General features: G+C 40.0%; 1 non-coding gene across 1 annotated transcript; it reads left to right on the forward strand.

Annotated features, from left to right (window-relative positions):
* The first annotated feature begins 14,154 nt into the window (after positions 1-14,154).
* On the forward strand, positions 14,155-14,318 carry LOC132536096 (U1 spliceosomal RNA). Its single transcript, XR_009547775.1, has one exon. It is a non-coding gene; the product is annotated as a U1 spliceosomal RNA (small nuclear RNA).
* Positions 14,319-15,329: the final 1,011 nt, after the last annotated feature.

Genomic DNA, 15,329 nt, shown 5'->3' on the forward strand with positions numbered 1-15,329 from the left:
GTTTCCATGAACAGTTGAATTTCTTGCTTGAGTGTCTCTTTGACCTAGTGGTTCTTAATCAGTATGTTGTCTAGTTTCCAAATTCTGTGACTTTTAGTAATTTTCTGTTTGTTGTTAAATGTTAGCTTTATTCCACTGTGGTCTGAGAGGATACTTCGGATGATTTCAATGTTCTTGAATTTTTTGATGCCCTCTTTGTGACCTAACATGTGGTCTATTCTTGAGGATGTGCTGTGTGGATTTGAAAAGAATGTGTATTCCAGTTTTAAGGGTTAAAAACTCTGCAAATATCCAGGAGGTCTAGTCTGTCCATCTCTTCATTTAATTCTCTTGTTTCTTTGTTGATTCTCTGTTTCGTTAATCTCTCTAATGTGAGAATTGGGTGTTAAGTTCTCCCACTATTATTGTATTAGTATTGACACATTTTTGTAGTTCTTTCAGTAGGCTTTTGATGTATGTAGATGGTCCCTCATTGGGTGCATAGATGGTAATAATTGTTAGATCTTCTTGGTTGATTGATCCTCTAATCATTATGTAATAGCCTTGCCATCTTTTATTGCTTTGTTTAATTTAAAGTCTATTGCATCAGAGATGAGAATGGTTGTTCCTGCCTTTTTTGTGTGGTCCATTAGTCTGTATGATAGTTTTTCATCCTTTCACTTTAAGTCTGTGTTTTTCTTCTTGGGTCAGATGGGATTCTTTCAAGTAGCATATGGTTGGGTTGTGTTTTCTGATCCATCCTCCCACTCTGTGCCCTTTAATGGGTGAGTTTAAGCCATTGAAATTTATTGATATTGTGAATTTAATGTATTATATTGCCATTCTTCAACATTTTTTAAAAATTTTCTCTGATATATGCCAAGTGTTATGGTGATGCTTTTGTTTATAAGAAGTCTATTAGAACCTCTTTCAGGGCAGGCTTGGTGATGCTTGCCTCCTTTAACTGTTACCTGTCTGAAGAGGTTTTGATCCCTCCATCTAGTCTGAATGAAAATCTAGCAGGATATATTATCCTTGGTTGAAACTCTTTTTCATTCAGGGCTCCATAGATATCTTGCCATTCTCTTCTGGCTTTTAGAGTTTAAGTGGAGAAATATTCTGATAATTTTATGGGTTTCCCCTGTATGTGACTTTTTGTTTTTCTTTTGCAGCCTTTAGTATCCTTTCTTTATCCTTACTTCTCTTCATTGTAACTATGATGTATCTTGGTGTCTTCAGATATGGGTTGATTCTTTTGGGGACTCTTACTACCTTTAGGATGTTTTATTTATCTTTAGTATTTGTCAGTTAAACTCACCAAGGATGCATGCAGACAAGATCTCAGGGTGGGGAGTCGGGTAGTAGCACAGGGGTTAAGCACACGTGGCACAAAGCACAAGGACCAGTGTAAGGATTCCGGTTCAAGCCCCTGTCTCCCCACCTGCAGGGGAATCACTTCCCAAGTGGTGAAGCAGGTCTGCAGGTATCTATCTCTCTCTCTCTCCCCCTCTCTATCTTACCCTCTTCTCTCGATTTCTCTCTGCCCGATCCAACAACGACAGCATCAATAACAACAATAATAACTATAACAATAAAACAACAATGGCAGCAAAAAGGAATAAATATATATATTACAAAAGACCTTGGGGTGCATCTGTCAAATAGTAGCTTAGCCCTCACTCCTATGTCACAAGCTTCAGGTATTTCCTGACCCTTAAGAAAAGAGTCTCCTGTAGTCCTGCTTACATAAAGGACAATGCAGGAGAGAAGAAACTTAATTCTGGCTTGTGACTGGTGGATAGTGACCTAGCTCTGCTCTTCCTATGACCTGTCTTACTCCTGTTTCTGAATGTCATTGTGGGGGCTGTGACTACCTGCCTGGTATCAACTCTTTTTCTCACTTCAGGAAAAACTCTTATCTGCAAAACAAAATTCAGCTATCCAGTAGTGAGGTATAGTTGTTCTTCCTTTTTTCCTTCTCCCCTTCCTTCCTCCTTCCTTCCTTCCTTCCTTCCTTCCTTCCTTCCTTCCTTCCTTCCTTCCTCTTCTTCTTCTCCTCCTCCTCCTCCTCATCCTCTTTCTTTCTTTCTTTCTTTCTTTCTTTCTTTCTTTCTTTCTTTCCTCTTCCCCCCTCCCTTCTTTCTTTCCTCCACCCCTTTTTTTCTTATACTGAGGATAATTGGCCTCCCCTCCCCAGTGACTGGCATGGAACTAAGTAGAGTACCCACATCCCTTTACTTAGGGCCACAGCTTCAAAAGAGGAACTTTGATCCAAGCGGAAGGAACTGTCTCTCCTTATAAACTGCAAAAGGGGTTCTTTCTGCAGGAAATAAAGTCTATCTTCCCAAGATGAAGGTTTCAAGAGTAAGCAGTTCAGACCACTGTTCCCTTCACTTCATGTTCTGGCACCTCCCAGCTGGCTGGCTGGTACCTGGAATCAGGTACTTTGTTCCCACTTCCCACTACAAGGTAAAAAATCTATAGTCACACTTTTCTCCTGTGCAGAATCTTAATATCTTTCCCTGTGTTCTTCTTGCTCACACCAATTGGCAGGCACAGGGTCCCAGGGGGACTTTTCTGTAGCTTCTTGACATATTCTTTTTTCATCATCTTTTGCTTACCTTCTGGGAGAAGCTGTCAGTGATGTTTCCCCTGGGCTTATATTGTGGCAGTCTTTCCCAGACTTCCTATATTCTTCTTGATTCTTCAGAGCAGCTGTAATAGTTTATCAGACTGACCTCTTCATTTTTCCTTTAAGGAGGATATTCCCACTTCCTATATTGTTTATTTTGCTTGAATTTGTGCTGTATGATCAAATTTCAAACCTGACCACTGGAAACTAGGAACACACATGGTATTTTCTCAAGGTTATCTTCATTCCATTACACATACTTTTGAAAGGTATAAAATTGTATTGATAAAACATATGTAGCAAAATCCAAGGTTGTCACAATAAAGTCATATGTAAATTAACATTTTCAAAGGAATTCATTCTTTCTTTATTTCATGGCTAAATAGTATCACAGTGTATGCACTGCAGTATTTTGTCTACTCTCCTCCGTGTGGAAATTTGGGTCATTTGTGACAATTTGTGAGTACAAATGATTTTTTTCATGAATATATTTTACACACATTATTTTACTGTTAAGAATAAATTCCATGGTGCTTCACTGAAATTAGATTATTCTTTTGTTACTTTTCTATACATTACCATATTTTCCCAAGAACATTTTAGTTAATTTTTATTAATTAGTTTATTTTTATCATAGAAGGTGTGAGAGAGATACTAGAGTATGACTGATGTCTGGAATATGGCAGTGCTATAATTCAAACATTGGACTTCCAGCATGAAAGTTCAGAGCTCTAACCAGTCTGCATGTTAGTCATCACTGAGAATCTGTTTTATTACAACTTCATTAGCATCTTGTGTTGTCATTATTTTATAATTTTTCATTTTTTGCCAGTATGATGGGTGCTGTTAACTTTCAGGGCTCCAGCAGGCCGGGCTAGCTTCACAGCAGTGAACAGAGACAGAGACTTGGGGACACACGGCTGGGCCGAGAAGCTGCAGTTTAATCTTTATTCATGAACGGGCAAATCACCACACCATGTGCTTCTCTATCATTCTCCTTCCGCGGCTGCTGCTGGGACTCTGGATGTCCTTAGCATAGGGGGCGTGGAGAAAGCGGGGCGCGAAACTAGCAAGGGCCAAACCAATTCCCTCAGAGGTCGGGGGGAAGGGGAGAAAACCAATATAAAACATACCAACAATTCCCCCTTCTGTTTTTAACTAAATGACCACAGTATCAGGGGTGTGGGGTGATCAAAAACCTATATCGTACAGGCATTTTCAAAAAAGAAACTGGCACAAACATGGAGAAACATGTAAGCGAGTAACAAGAACCAGTGTGCTGCCAAGGGAAGGCCTGAGGGGGCCATTTTTTGCCTCTGTGAGCAAAGCTTTATCAGCTAAAGAACCTTTGCTGCTTCTGGGGGCTTTTGCCTCGACATGCATTTTTTTTTTCTCTGTGGGCATTACCTAGCATGGGGGCAGGGATATGGCCTAAAATCTCAAGGCAGCTGGCTGCAGTCAGTGTTTGAGAAACCCAGCAACATAAAGTGAAGCTGCTAGTTTTGTGCAAAGTGTCCGAGGTGCACCAGTGAGTCTGATAGAAGTCTAAAGCAGATGTCCACCGAAGAATTGCCAAGGGATGAATTGTTGTATGTCTGTCTTGATGGGGAATGTCAGCCATCGGAATTCTGCTTTTCTGTAGAGAACTTGACAGCTGCAATTCACTTACTTATGAAACAAAACTTGTAGCAGGTTAGAAGTTTACCACAATTGATAACTCTATCACAATTGGAAGTCCCTTCCAGCACAATTCCAAGGCTATTTAAAGTTCAAACAATAAAATATGAAAAGGCAAACATGAACCATAGAATAAAAAAGACCTCAGGCATGAGAATTATTAGCATAACCATAGCGCAATCTAACGTTTCTAATTGAGAAGGAATTTGAGACTTTTACATATCAACATCTTTTTAACCTTTTGTTACACCCATTCAAGATGGAGACACACCCTAGGTGTGCACAGGTATTTTTTTTAGACCAACTTAGTTAAAATATATTGTTAACCAATTTTTACCTCAGACTTTAAATGTAAGTTAATTTTATCTTTATGAGAATTACGTTGAAAACCTTTTTCATTTAACTTTGCCTAGTAAGAATTTAGCCTTAAAGTTACATTTTTAACCTTAAAGTTAATGTTACCAAACTTTAAACACACACATACACATGGTCTTCAATACACAAGGAGAGAAACTTTTGTTACGAAGACATGTCATTTTAAACACGAATTTAGATCTGTACTGTCTTAGTTGTTGGGGGGGTCACCATCTGTGGGCAGCTCCACTTCTTGGAATTGTAGGTTGAGATCTCTGCATGAATCTCTGCGTACTACAGCTTGTCTGCCTTCAGACTGGAGCTGAATATCTCGGCCAGGGGGCCCAGTTTCAGCAGGGAGCCCGTGGTCTCCAGGTGGTCCGGGATCTCACCATACTTCATAGCACAAGGGCAGGCGGGCCAGCTGTGTAGAAGGCACAGGCCGAGGTGCCACGGGGTGGCCGCCAGGATAGGCCGCCACGGCCCTGCCCCATGACCCTGCCATGTCTGCTGCCCTGTTCCCAGCGGTGGAGGAGCGTGGAGGGAGCCCACGCCCAACACCCTGCGCAACATGGCGGAAAGCCGGCTCATGCGGGCTGGCATTGGGCTCTTGCGGGCTGGTGCTGGGTGGAAACCACAGAGTGGTCCAGAGATAAATGTTCCAGAAACAGTGAAACAGTCTCATGAAGTAAGGGCAGAGGCCTTTGGAGATCTCTTCACAAACAGAAGAGAAGGCCATAGTACATAGGTAGCCAAATTATCTTCACTTATCTGAGAGATGTGCAGGTCAGATCCATGTGGGTGCCATTTTCTGTTAAGGTTCGGGAGGCTCCAGCAGGCCGGGCTAGCATCACGGTGGTAGACAGAGACAGAGACTTGTGGACACACGGCTGGGCCTAGAAGCTGCAGTTTAATCTTTATTCAAGAGCAGGCAAATCACCACACCATGTGCTTCCCTATCATTCTCCTTCCATGGCTGCTGCTGGGACTCTGGACATCCTTAGCATAGGGGGTGGGGAGAAAGCAGGGCATGAAACTAGCACGGGCCAAATCAACTCCCTCAGATGTAGGGGGGGAAGGGGAGCAAACCAATATGAAACATACCAACAGATGGGTGAGAAAAAAAAAAGTGTGCAGTTGGAGGATTCCATCAGTCCACTGTGTAAGAAGTTATAATGGAGCTCTTACAGAAAAATAAAAGTAAGATGTGTGATGTACAGATCTATTCTTCCAGGGAGTGGATGATGGTGAACCTGATTGAGTGCACAAGGATGCAGAGGTAAGCCCCTGGTCCCCCACCTGTAGGGGGAAAGCTTTGTAAGTAGTGAAACAAGGTTGCAATTGTCTTTTTGTCTTTTTCACTCTCTACTGTCCCCTTCCCTTTTGATTTCTTTCTGACTTTATCCAATAAATGAATAAAGATAATAATAATTTTAAAAATCAGCTATCTTCTTCCAGTCACTTGTTTATCTTATCTATAGGGTATTTTCTTTTTATCAGTAGAAGCTTATAATCTTTGATTTTTCAATAGCTCCTCAGGCTTATGTGGTTAAATATTTACATCTTTGATGTCAATATCCTGAAATACTTCTTCTATACATTCTATAACTTCAGATCTAATATTTAAGTTATTAATCCACTTTGAGTTAATTTTGGTTCATGGCTCCCTTGTAGTTTATGAGCTATCCATATATGTGTTATTTTGCTTTGATATTTTCTATTCTGATCCATCAATCTTGAGTGACTATTTTTGTTCCAATACCACACTATTTAATTTACTACTGCTTTGTAATATACCTGGAAGTCAGGGAGAGTCATGGTCACATTTATTTTCTTTTCTCTCAGAAATACTTTGACTGTATGTGGTCTTTTGTGGATCCACACAAATATAAGTATTTTTTGTTCTATCAGTTTGAATATTGTATTAGGGATTTTGATAGCAGCTGCACTGAATGCATAACTGCATAAACTACCATAAGTGAGATATCCATCTTAACAATATCTATTCTTCCAATCCATGACCAAAGGATATTTTTCCATCTTTTTGTGCTTTGTGTCACCCTCTACTATATTATTAAACACACACACACACACACATACACACACACATTTTCAGACTTCTTCATGAGCACACATGGAACATTCACACATTCTCAAAGATAGATCATACATTGGTCCACAAAGATAAGATCAATCAATTCAGTAGCACAGAAATTATGTCCAGCATATTTTCAGAGCACAATGGACAGCTCAGTCATGATATATGAACAATTTCCTGTGTTTTTGAGTTCTGTTCAACTGAATGTTTTCCTTCTCTACCTCCTCTTCTTCCTCCATTTATTTTTTAAGAGGGGGTTTGCACTCATGCTTACTTTCATTATTCTAGAGCAACTTTTCATTCTTTTATCTTTCTTTCTTCTTTCTTCTTTTTGTGTTTTCTGCCAAAATCTAACCACCTTCTCTCTCTCTCTCTCTCTCTCTCTCACTCTCCCTTCCTTCTCTTCTTCTTCTTCTTCTTCTTCTTCTGCTTCTGCTTCTGCTTCTGCTTCTGCTTCTGCTTCTTCTGCTTCTTCTGCTTCTGCTGCTTCTGCTGCTTCTGCTGCTTCTGCTGCTTCTGCTGCTTCTCCTTCTCCTTTTCCTTCTTCTTCCTCTTCTTCTTTTTTTTTGCCTCCATTGTTATTGCTGGGGCTCAGTGCCTTCATTAAGAATCCAGTGCTTGGGACCATTTTTTTCATTTTTGTTGTGCTTATTGTTATTACTGGATAGGACAGAGAGAAATCAAGAGAGGAGAGGAAGACAGAGGTGGGGGGAGAAAGATAGACATCTGCAGACCTGCTTTACTACTTTCAAAGAGACCCCCCCCTGCAGGTGGGGAGCCAGAGGGCTTGAACCAGGATCCTTATGCCACTCCTTGGATTTTGTGCCATGTGTGCTTAACTGCAGCGCTACTGTCAGGTCCCCACCTTCTTTCCTTCCTTCCTTCCTTCCTTCCTTCCTTCCTTCCTTCCTTCCTTCCTTCCTTCTTTTATTGTTGGAGTTTACAGTGTCTTTATTAACACATTATTCACAAGGACCCCAAAGTCCTCTTCTGCTCCTTGTCCCCATTTTCCCAGAGTCTTTTGCTTTAATGAAATACACCATACCCAGTCTACATTTAATTTGGTATTTTCCTGCCCTGTATCTATATATTATGTTCTACTTATAAATAATAACAGTAAATATTTGCCCATACCCTTTTGGCTTAACCTATTTAACATGATGTCTTCAAGTTCCAGCCAAAATGATGCAAAAGAGATGACCTTATCATTTTTAACAGCTGAGTAGTATTCCATTAGGTATATATACAATTTTTTTAGCCTCTTATCTGACATTGACTATCTGATTTGCTTCCACATATTTGGTACTACAAATTAAGGTGCTATAAATATAGGTATACATAGATCTCTTCAGAGAGATGTTTTGCTTCCTTGGGGTAAACACTCAGGGGAGGAATTGCTGAGTCATAGGATAGGTACCTTTCTAGTATTCTCTGAAATTTTCAGACTGCTTTCCACTAGGTTTGGACCAATTCACCCTTCCACCAGTCATACAGAAGTCTCCCTTTTCTTGCACATCCTCTCCAAAATTTGTTATCACTATCTTTTCTAATGTATGACATTTTCACACGTGTAGAGTGGTATCTTGTTGTTGTTTTTACATGCATTTTCTATGATAATTAGTGACTTTGAGCACATATATCTCATATATCTACTTGCCCTCTGGATCTCTTCCTTGGCGAAATTTCTGCCCATGTTCAATCTTGGGATTGTTTCTTTTGTGCTGCTATATTTACTGAACTATTTATGTATTATGCTTCCTTCTGGAGCAGTTTTATTTCTTTTTTACTTCTGCTCTATTTTATTTGATAAGGCAGACAGAAATTAAGGAGAGAGATGTGTAGAGAGGGAGAGAGAAAAATATACACCTGCAGACCTGTTTCGTTGTTGCTTACACATCATTCGTACACATAGGAGAGAGGTCTTGAAACTGTGTCTTTGAGCAATGTAATGTGTGCACCACAATCCAGCCCTCTTAAAATATTCTTAAAAGTACATATTTTTACAAAACATAAGCAGAAAAAATAAACTTAAAATAAGGAGATAATTTATGTAGAAATATTTTATTAAAATATACTAAAAATGCTAGACCATTAGAATAGTGAAGGAGTAAGAAGGCATTTCTCAAAGTATGATTTTGCATAATGTACTAACTTTTAGAACATATCGATATTTCTTTTTTTAAAGTCACTATTGGGGAATATCATTGTTGGGAATCCTGTTTTACTTAGTGTGAGCAAAATGGATTAGGAGGGATGAACATAATTAGCTTATGGCTGACACCAGCTTGACCTTAATAGCATAGAACAGAGGTATGCAAAATCAAGGAATTGCAGGTATAAGAAGTTAATTAAATAAGTTGATAGAAGTTTCTGATTCTTTTTTATAGTTATTATTTATAAAAAGGAAACACTGTGTGGAATGACAACCCTTCAGCTTCATTACTTGGGTGAGACCTTTCGTTTCATAGTATTCTTTAATTCCATCCCAGGTGGTTCACTTTCTAACAAAGTCCCAAAACCTAGATATACACCAGGATCTGTGAGAGAGAGCATATGTTCACACTTATTCATAAACTAATGCAAAATATATACCTGAAAGCAGAAGTACACTAGAGTTTGCACTGAGTACCCCCACAACACTTCCTCTCCACTATTCCAAGCTTTGGGTCCATGATTGCTCAACAATTTGTTTGGCTTTGTATGTTAACTCTCTTTTCAGCCACCAGGTCCAGATGCCATCAGGATGCCGGCCAGGCTTCCCTGGACTGAAGACCCCACCAATGTGTCCTGGAGCTCCACTTCCCCAGAGACCCACCCTACTAGGGAAAGACAGAGGCAGACTGGGAGTATGGATTGACCAGTCAACGCCCATGTTCAGCGGGGAAGCAATTACAGAAGCCAGACCTTCTACCTTCTGCAACCCACAACGACCCTGGATCCATGCTCCCAGAGGGATAGAGAATGGGAAAGCTATCAGGGGAGGGGATGGGATATGGAGATTGGTTGGTGGGAATTGTGTGGAGTTGTACCCCTCCTACCCTATGGTTTTGTTAATTTATCCTTTCTTAAATAAAAAATAAATTTAAAAAGGAGACACTGACAAAAAGCACAGGATAAGAGGGGTACAACTCCACACAATTCCTACCACCAGAGCTCCGTATCCCACCCCCCATAGCTGTTCTATTTTTTATTCCTCTGGGAGTATGGACCCAAGGTCATTATGGGGTGCAGAAGGTGGAAGGTCTGGCTTCTGTAATTGCTTCCTCGCTGAACATGGATGTTCGGGTGGATCCATACTCCCAGCCTGTCTCTCTCTTTACCTAGTGGGGCAGGGCTCTGGGGAAGTGGGGCTGCAGAACACATTGATGGCGTAGTGACATCTTCTTCTTCTAGCGTTTACCGGGTAGTGACATTATCTCCCCAGACAATAACTTGGATCAACTTGAATAGCAGATGTCAGACTCAGGAAAAAAAAAATAGTATAGTTATTGTCCCTCTGGAAGACTCTCTCTTTTTCCAGCTTGCTCTTCACCTAGTAGCCTCTGCCTTCTGCTCGACCTGTGATACTACTTCTCCCTGGACCTGAAGCTAAACCCTGGTAAATAATGCTTATGAACTGTGGACCATGTTATGTGACTAGTGGATCTTTTCCTCTTTACTTATTTTGCTGCCACAGTTTTTATGTACCTAATAAAATTGCCATGTTGTGAGAAACATGACAGCAAAAACCCCAAAGAAGTTTTTTTTATGATTTTCTATAATAATGATTTACAAACAGTTGTCAAATGTATACAGTTTTCTTATCTCTATGTTGCAGGTGTCTGCACATTGCATCCACCATCTGTTGACATCTTCCTCTACTGTTATGTATTGGGTCCCCAACCCCTTTTTAAACCTCTCTCATGCCCCCTTTAGGATCATTGAATTTGTTGCAAGATATCATAGCTAGTCTATGTTTCACCTTGAAATCTCCTTTTCATGACTTTTTAAGTGATTCTACCATGATAGTAATCTTCTGGGGATTTATCCCAAGGTAAAATATTGATGTTTCTTATACCTAATAACAACAACATTATTAGTTTAAAAATCAGACTAGCAGGATCTTTCACTCTGGAGGGCTATCCCTTTGTCATATGCAAAACCCAGGGTTCAGTGAGGTTGGTCCTTACCACACTGGAGGAAGCATTGGTACCATAATCCGTCTCTCTCTCTCTCTCTCTTCCTCTTGTTATCTTTATTAATTTATTGGATAGAGACAATTCAAATTCGAGAGGGAAGGGGGTGATAGAGAGGGAGAGAGACAGAGAAACACCTGCAGCACTGTTTCACAACTCATGAAGCTTTCTCGTCTTCAAGTGGGGACTGGGGGCTCAAACCTGGTTCCTTGTTCACGGTAACATCTGGGATTAACCAAGCGTGCCACAACACTCCCTCCTCTCGATCTCTCTTCCCCCTTCTTCTATCTCTGTCTTTTCCTATCTGAAGAAGTCAAGTTGGAGTGGAGAAGCTCTGGAAATGAAAAAAAAATAATAAAGTCCACAAGCATAGGAATACAGACCCAGAATTTAATACAAATTTAATTAATTAGCACAGGTAGATAGAATGATGGTTATACAAAGAGACTTTCATATCTGAGACTCCAAAGTCCCAGGTTCAATCTCCCACACCAACATAAGCCAAAGCTGAGCAGTCTCTGGTAAATATATTTAAACATAAGTGATTAACATGACCATAATGCAAGAGAGAAAGGGAAAGAATATAAAAACTTACCTTTAGAAATTTGGGGAAAAAACCACCGATTTTTCTGGTCTCAGAACTAAACTTCAGAACTTTCAGGAAATAATTGCCATGTATATATTTCTGGAAGTAAAGAAAAATAACCATATATAAATTGTGCAGTGCAGTTATAATGCTTCACCAGAGTTGAGTATATATGGAGAAGTCATTGATTCCAAAACTTTGATAGGAAGAGTAAGACATGAATATAAAATATCTTGCAATATCAAGTAATAAGGAATTTTTGAAAAGTTATACAAAAGTATTAATAGGGCACACAAAGGAAATTAAAGGGACTCTCATGTCTTGACATGTAGGAAAAATTAGCAAACAAAAGTAATTACGGAAATAACTTATTTTCTATTAAACATGTTCTTGTAAATCATTTAATTAATAATTGAGTGAGATAGAATATTCATTCCTCAAGTACAAATTGGCAACCAAAAGTAGAAGAAATGATGGAAATAGAAAAAAGATGTGTGTACTCCTATGTTCATAGCAGCACAATTCATAATAGCTAAAACCTGGAAGCAACCCAGGTGCCCAAGAACAGATGGGTGGCTGAGAAAGCTGTGGTATATATACACAATGGAATACTATACAGCTATGAAGAACAATGAACCCACCTTCTCTGACCCATCTTGGACAGAGCTAGAAGGAATTATGTTAAGTGAGCTAAGTCAGAAAGATAAGATGAGTATGGAATGATCCCACTCATCAACAGAATTTGAGAAGGAAGATCTGAAAGGGAAACTAAAAGCAGCATCTGACTAAATTAAAAGTAGGGCACCAAAGTAAAAACCCTGTGGTGAGGGGTAGACATGCAGCTTCCTGGGCCAGTGGGGGGTAGGAGTAGGTGGGAGGGATGGGTCACAGTCTTTTGGTGGTGGGAATGGTGTTTATGTACACTCCTAGTAAAGTGTAGTCATATAAATCACTAGTTGATTAATATGAGAGGGGAAAATTAATTGTATGTCTCAAAGTTTTTAAAACACAGACTGAGTCTTCTTAATATATAGGCTGTATATTTGACATGCAGACTCTCTCAAAAGCCTAAACCAAGTAGATCAGGGGCAACCAGTGGCACAGCTATTTACAAGATATTGAGTACTATACAGCAAACCCTAACAAAAGGACTTTTCAAAGTTAACCCAATTACCAAATAATGTGATGATAACATTAACTATCAATTTTCTTTTTGAACCCTAAGATAGCAGGAACCTCACATCTCCACTATAATGCCTATATTTCTCCCAGTCCTGGAACCTTAGGATAGGACCCACTTTCCCTCATGCCTCTCCCAATCCATATCAAATAATATTGCATCTGCTGATCACAACCTAATCAACGCAACGATTGCCACCTCAACATGCTTCAGCTCAGACTGAGTCCAGAGACTTCACTTGTGGAATGACACCCCTTCAGCTTCATTACTCGGGTGAGACCTTTCCTTTCATAGCATTCTCTAATTCCGTCCCAGGTGGTTCACTTTCTAACAAAGTCCCAAAACCTAGATATACACCAGGTTCTGTGAGAGAGAGTATATGTTCACACATATCCATAAACAAGTGCAATATATATATATATATCTGAAAGCAGAAGTACACTAGAGTTTGCAGTGAGTACCCCCCAACACTTCCTCTCCACTATTCCAAGCTTTGGGTCTATGATTGCTCAACAATTTGTTTGGCTTTGTATGTTAACTCTCTTTTCCGCCACCAGGTCCAGATGCCATCAGGATGCCAGCCAGGCTTCCCTGGACTGAAGACCCCACCAAAGTGTCCTGGAGCTCTGCTTCCCCAGAGACCCACCCTACTAGGGAAAGACAGAGGCAGACTGGGAGTATGTACCTACCAGTCAACGTCCGTGTTCAGCGGGGAAGCAGTTACAGAAGCCAGAACTTCCACCTTCTGCAACCCACAACGACCCTGGATCCATGCTCCCAGAGGGATAGAGAATGGGAAAGCTATCAGGGGAGGAGGTGGGATGTGGAGATTGGTTGGTGGGAACTGTGTGGAGTTGTACCCCTTCTACCCTATGGTTTTGTTAATTCATCCTTTCTTAAATAAAAATAAATTAAAAAAAGAAAAATAACCACTTGCAAACACCATAATGTTAATTGTTTCAGGCAAGAATAGACAAAGGATTCTAAAGTTAGTAGACACTGTATTATGAGAAACAGGATATTTATACAGATTAAAAATATCTACCTTAATATTTTTGTTAATTTTAGTGCCAAAAATAGTAACTTTATGGTAGAGAAACCTAACAAACCCTGACCTAGCCAAATGACTAAAGCTAAAATTAGTAATGATGGGATCAATTAAGATACTGTACTTCTTGATATGATGGCCTGAGAAAAACATGCCATCACTTCTGTATTACTCTTGTTTTGATGCCAACCTAACTTCCTTGGGCAGAGGACTCCACCATGTGTCTTGGAGCCCCACTGCCCCAGATCCCTGCTCCTCTATGGAAAGAGACACAGGCTGGGAGAATGGATTGACCTGCCAATGCCCATGTTCAGCAGCAAAGCAGTTACAGAAGCCAGACTTTCCACCTTCTGCACCCCATAATGATCCTGAGTCCATACTCCCAGAGGGATAAATAATAGGGAAGCTATTAAGAGAGTGGATTGATACTTACCTGGCAGGGGGGATACCATCATCACGAAGGTGGTTTTCACAGGGCAAGGCTTATCCATTGCACTCCGGATGTGCTGACCCCTGCGATTTCCCCAAATAGGGGAAATTAGACTGCATAATTTGTGGTAGTGGGGGACTGTATCCGCACTCTCCCCTAAAAGAGAGAGAGAGGGAGAGGGAGAGGGAGAGGGAGAGGGAGAGGGAGAGGGAGAGGGAGAGGGAGAGGGAGAGGGAGAGGGAGAGGGAGAGGGAGAGGGAGAGGGAGAGGGAGAGGGAGAAAGAGAGAGAGAGGATTGGATATAGAGCTCTTGGGGTGGGCATTATGTGGAAATGTACCACTCTTATCCTATGGTCTTGTCAATACTTCCGATATATAAATAAAAAAATAATTTTAAAAAGTTCCTAAAATTACTGTAATTATGAGGAAATCTGCAAGAAATGCGGAGTGTGGGGTATTTCTCCTTTTAAGAGTGGTGCTGGTGACTCAAGAATTCTACTAATCCAGATCAACTTCTTAATTTCATTGTATTTAAGAGACAGAGTGAAATAGAGAGGGAGAGATGCCATAGCACTGCTTTACACACCTTGGAGCTTTCCCCAGTGGTGTAGTCCTACTGTGTTGTGCCTTATCTTGAACACAGATCCTCTCATATGGTAAGATGGAATCTCTACAAAGTGAACTGTTTTGGGCTGGTGAGAGAGCTTAATGGTTAGGCAAAATGATCTTTCAAGCCTGAGGCTCCCAGGTTGCAGGTTGAAACCCCAGCACCACCATCATCCAGATCTGAACAGTGCTCTGGTGTAAATAAATAAATAAATAAATAAATAAATAAATAAATAAATATTTTTATCCTGAGGTTCACAAAGTGAAATATCTATGGATCTTTCTAATAATAGAAACTTTCCAATAATAGTTGACAGATCATATTTAAATATAAAACAGTCCAAATATTATTAAATGAACTTAAAAACTTTGGTCTATTTAAGAATAAAGGAATGCCTAGGCAAAAAAATAAACACAGTAAAAATAAAGTACAGTGTGTGCATGTATGAAACCTTAGTTGTATTCCACAGCATTGTATATGCCAGACCAATGATCTGGTTATGCTTTTATTCTCAAAAATTGTCAAATATGTTAAATTTATTTTAATTCATAATTAATTAATTA

Source organism: Erinaceus europaeus, chromosome X, assembly GCF_950295315.1.
Source record: "Erinaceus europaeus chromosome X, mEriEur2.1, whole genome shotgun sequence".
In the NCBI taxonomy this organism is placed as follows: domain Eukaryota; kingdom Metazoa; phylum Chordata; class Mammalia; order Eulipotyphla; family Erinaceidae; genus Erinaceus; species Erinaceus europaeus.